Raw genomic sequence first — 6,000 nt, forward strand, 5'->3', positions numbered from 1 at the left:
CTGGCGACCTCAAAATGACATCCATGTACAGCTCCCAGTGGTTGCCACAGAGGTAGGAGGGCTGGTCGTACGGCATTCTTCAATCAGTTAGCCATGTTAAGGTTTTAACAAGTTCCTAAATTGCAATCTTATGGACACATGGTGGGCCACGGCCAACAAACCAAGCTCAGTGGTGGAATGGTCTGAAGAAATGGACAGAGGTTGGAGAAAGAGTTATTTTTTAGCAGAGGCGCAGGACCAATTTGGATAACGGGATGAGACACATTTTTGAAGAAGGTGTCTAAAGATTACAACCTACCTTCATGAGGTGAGTTGGAATCTCCAGTACAGAGAATGCTTAGCTGTTGGATGCTATTGTAAGTAGTAGAATGCACCATGGCAGAGGTAGGGTGTTCTGGTAGCTAAGAAATGACTTAAGGGACATCTGCATTAAGATTTACTGATGAGTTCCAGATTGTTGTAGATGTGTCCTTCATGAAGGGGGAAATTGATATCTTCAGGTCAGTGGGAAATGCACTGATGTTACTGAAACTGTTGTGCAACTCAATTGCCCTTGTTTTGCTTCTGTGTGTCTGGGCCCCCCAGAAGAACATGCTGTCTTTTGTTCTATTTTATTATGATATGAAGTTGTATTGTCTGTTGTTGAAGTATATAAAAATGTGTTGAATAATGTTAGGCAGTGCTGTCAGAGTGTGCTAATACAATACAATGTTTGCTGTAAGTTAAAATTGATAAAAACAATTATTAAAAAAATAGATTTCTACAACTTCCTTGGGAGCTAAAAAGTCTGGGCACTTATGGTCACATAATTGCCTCTCACATTTGTGACAGGAAGATGCTGGTCGTGGGGTGGTACTGGCAGTATCCTTAGAGACAACCCTTCTTGTTAGAGTCAACTGTAACACCACGGGAGTTGGTCACTTGACCAAAGGTCTTAGACTCAATGTTAAAAAGTCTCCAGTTATTTATAGAAATAAAAGACTTGCTTTAAAGTTTAGACTGTAGTTAGAGACAGGAAGAGGAAGTCACAGGAAAGAGATCAATGGCACAAGTAATTGAACTTTAACAATTAAGTTGCAGGGCTATAGCCAGAAGAGCAAGTCACACTTGGGTGACTGCAGGCACTAGGAAAGTTACCAGTTGACTGGTATTGACATGGACAAACTTGATGTGTTCTGGCATTGGTACAGGCTACATAGGAGATACATTTATCACGTTTGTTTGAGATGGGAGGTGCAGGTAGTTAACTGGGAGCATTCCTGCACCAGAAACTCCAAATTTGTATTATGTTGGTAAGTGACATGGGGCCATCAGCACAAGTGTTGCGGAGACTTGTGCAGTGTTACCTTGGTGTGATATGAAGGCCTCGTTAATCTTCAGCGATCTATTAAAAGCTGAAATTATTGGATTGTTCCTTGGGTCGGGACAGTTACTTATGTTGAGTCCAGGGGGACATGATTTATTTATTTATTTTTGGTCTCAAATAAACCACTAAATGTCTGCTTATGGTCATTCAGGACACTAGGTTATCAAGTAGGTGGTGAACGGTATTGACAACTCTGGCTGCTATATAGGAGAAAATCTTGGCACAGCATGACAGTGCCTGCTACCTAGTTGATACCTCGAACATATCATGTGTTTGACTGACCTATGACAAATACCTGGGGCACCTCATGGTATCAGTACAGGCTTGCATATGGATATTCCATATGCACATGAAATGATTGACTGGCATATAGAGAGTATATTAACCTACTACCAGGATTCCAAATGAACAGGTATTCTCAAGATCCACGTTAAAGCACTCTCCCCTGTATGAAGCAGCTGGCAATCATGTGCAACCACATAAAAAACCTCAACTAAACAATAACTTTTCTACAACAATATGCATACAGTTACCACAAAATAACCACCCAATGTATCCTATTAGCTTTATCCTGCCATATCACTGACAAAGGATACACAGTTCCTTTGAGTGACCCAATAATATCTGTTTAACTTAATATGCTCCTAGTGTATCACTTCCGATAAATAAGGACCATAGTGGGCGCTAAAGCCCAGGCACAGCTTCCCAGTTAAGGTTTATTCTACTGCATTACTGATAAATCACTCCATGGCTATTCTCTCAAACACTTTCTTTGACACAAAATCACTCTATACCTCACTTATCATTTCTGGTCAGACCTTACTGTACTGGTATGTATATATGTATATATATATATATATATATATATATATATATATATATATATATATATATATTATCTACTGGCGGTCGCCAGTAGATAGTTATAGTTAGGACCGTGTTTCCATAGGAAATCCGCAACATTCTATTTGGAATAACTTTGGCGCCGATTGACGAATCCTCGCGAAATTTTCAAAATAGGTGGGGCGCTCCGCTCCGCTCCTTCCCTGAAAGTCTCGGGGGGATTCGTCAAGCGGAGGCTGAGAAAAAGGGGGGGTCCCAAAACGTGTTTTCCCCATGCATTTTTCCATAGGACCTTTAGTCCGAGCTACAGCCCGAACGGCTGAACAGAATTACTTGAAATTTGGCAGAGAGGTAGCCCTCAGGTCAGGGATGTGCCTTTTGAAGGTCTCGTGTAAATATGTTCAGTATTTCCTGAGAAAATAGCATTTAAATCAATATATATATCTATAGGCGCGCTCCGAGCGCGTACCGTAAGCTTACCGTACGCGCACGCCGCCGTGCGCGAGCGCGATTCTGATTGGTTGTTAGATCTTAGTAAACATTCGAATCGGTCGAAACCAGGAAGTGTCGGCCGCCATTTTGTCTCTCGCAGTCTGAGGGGGTGAAAAACAAAGGTGGAGAACGTGAAAAGGGGGCAGGGTGGACAGTTCCTGACCCCCTAGCCTTTGTCAGGGGGTCCCAGAAGGACCCCCAAGGGCAAAAATTAATTGTAACTTTTTTTCGAAAAATCTCGGAATGCGCGTTGCGTAAGCACATGGCGTAAACGGAAAAATTCCGCGACCTTCGCGTAACGATTCCGCGACTACGGCAAATTTTTTTTTTCAAAAAGGAGAGATTAAAAAAAAAAAAAAAAATTGTGAGGTAAGGTTGGCTCTTAAAAGAGCCGTTGTGTTAATACAGGGATAGAGGAAAGAAAGAATGGGAATATTATGAACGTCTACAAACCTGCTGGTCTATCTTATTGTTAATAAGGGAAACACTGGTCTCCCCAAAAACAATAAGACCACAACACGTTGTACACCTCATTGAAACCCTCCGAAATTGAGGGTTAATGTCCAGAGGAGCTGAAGAAGGTGATGCTCCCACCTCAGAGGAAGGGCTCAGCTGAGCTGCCGATGATGTACTCAGCTGAGCTTCTGAGGTTGGGCTCCGGTGACTTACTGAAGAGTTTTCTTCAGTATGTCGAGCAAAGGTCCTGGGATGTTTATCCCTAATGTGTCTCATCATAGAGTGATTTCCAAAGGAATACTTCTTCCTTGGATTTCCTCTAGATAAAACACGGTCACAAAGTGTGCAAGTGACCAATGGAGCATTGACCTTTTTCTGCCCCTCTGGACAAGTAAAATACTCCCACACAAAAGAATCCTTTTTGTTTCCTCCTTCTCTGTCTGATGATGGTGCTGCTAGGCTCACTCTCAGAAGAGGACTGCTGCTCTGCCATTGTATCTCAATGTCAATTCAGCTCCTTCTCCTAGGGGATCTCAAGCAGTAATGAGGGGAATGGGTGTGGTGTTGGAAGTTTCTGGAACTGAAAGTAGTTTCAACCAATGAAAAGTGTTCTTTGTGGATCACATGATCTACCGTGCGCGCTCCGTAAGATTACGGTACGCGCTCGTAAACAAGTACGCATGCGCAAACGTGATGTAAACATGCGCTTACGGAGCGCTTACGGAGCGCGTACGTAGGACGCACTCGCGCATGCGCATTACACACACCCGCGTAACCGTGACGTTGGTTCCGCGCAACGCGCATGCGTGTACGCGTACGTCACGTACGTATCACGTAAGCGCACCGTACTTATGACGTACGGAGTGCGTAGCGTCAGCTTACCGTACGCGCACGGCAAAAAATCCATAAAAAAAAAAAATTAAAAGTTTCAAGGGTTGTAGAAGATAATAACTGTGATGTACAACTGTATGTAAACATTCATTTAAAAAAAATTAACCATTCCATAATGCAGGATATAGTACATATATTATTTTATACATAGGTTGGATATTATTTTTTAACAAAAAACTCAAAAAAAAATTGCATTTAAAAAACCTTTGAAATTCACTGAAAAAACCATAGGTTCAACACACTTTATAGTTAGGAATTAGCATTTAAAAAACCTTGCAAATTCACTGAAAAAACCATAGGTTTCATACATGTTATAGTTAGCAGGACATTTCACTCGGGAAAAACCAATGAAATTCCCCCGTTATAGTTAGTGCAGGCAACTATAACTCACGCGACCGCAATCCTCTGCTGATGACGTCAGATATTACATCACTGATGACATATGTGTTTTTCTGAAAAAAAAATATTTGTAACATGTGTATAGCTAAAAATTAATGGAAGAAGACATGGGTAAATAAGTGTCTAAATACAGTGATGTAATATCTGACGTCATCAGCAGAGGATTGCGGTCGCGTGAGTTATAGTTGCCTGCACTAACTATAACGGGGGAATTTCATTGGTTTTTCACGAGTGAAATGTCCTGCTAACTATAACATGTGTGAAACCTATGGTTTTTTCAGTATATATATATATATATATATCAAGAAGACAACTTCCAACAGCCTTGAAGATCCTTCAACTGCCAAAGGAAAGAGTACACGAGCCTGGAATTGGTGCTGGTTTCTTTTATTTGCCCAGAGCGACGGCCATAACGTTTCGGCTCCGTGGAGCCTTGATCACATGACAGCAAATAGTTCGTGAAGTTACAAATTTAAAGTAAAAAGGTAGGTCACATGGGGGGAATCACTTAACGTTTGCAGTCATAGACATAGACAAGAATAAAACACCATTGGTAAAAAGAGAAGAAATATCCAATCGCTAATTTACAAGTGATCATATCTCAACAAGTAAAATAATAAATAGACATACAAGCAAGTAATGATTTAAAATGTCGGCTTAAATGCTTTTGAAAATCTGGAAAGGATAGGAGCAATTGTCCATTGTGAGACCTGGAAATATGAATAACCAGTTGCTCATGATTACCAAAATACCAATCGGATGAATCACAAAATACTAGTCAGACCGTAATGCCATAAAACTGCATAACACATATAAATAAATATATAAATATATATTAAAAACATTTTTGGCATAAAAACATTGATGAATGAGGTTAATTCAAGTTGTCCCATGGACCCCTCTTAATAAAAAAGTGAATAGTGCAGGAAAAAAAAATATATATAGAAATAAATAAACTAATGAAAATAAAATAAAATAAAAACATGCGGATGGGCATGCTATCTGAAGTGCCTGAGTTCTAATGCTAAGGGATACTGCATAACCAAGGTAATTGGAGAAATTATATATGCAGCTCCCATCCAGATGTAGCACAGGGATTAGGGTAATTAAATGGGTGAATACCACTTAGGTGGAATCGGTGGCACAAAAGGCAAATTTATGGATACCGTGGACTCCCTGTTGAGAGAACTAAACTAATTCTCATTGAGTTCATACAGCTCGATGGGACCGGAGAGGGTCTCAATGTTGTACCAGTATGATTACGCTATCATGGTCAAATGGACAGCATATGTGCGGCGGTGGGTGCGGAGTTGGATCTCAGGCTGGGGACCATTACATTCTATAATGGGAACAGGATGTGCAAATCTCGCAAATTTTTACATAGGAAAAAGTACATTATGTCAACAATAAATAGTAAAATACTAAATAAAAAACCTAAAAAACATATTAAATAGGATTATGACAAATGACTAAAATTCCGTAAAAAATAGCTAAGAACACATCAGATAAAAGGGTTTCCCATTAAAAAACAGTAAAAAGGTGTAAAATCAACC

The sequence above is a fragment of the Triturus cristatus genome, chromosome 7, assembly GCF_964204655.1.
Source record: "Triturus cristatus chromosome 7, aTriCri1.1, whole genome shotgun sequence".
In the NCBI taxonomy this organism is placed as follows: domain Eukaryota; kingdom Metazoa; phylum Chordata; class Amphibia; order Caudata; family Salamandridae; genus Triturus; species Triturus cristatus.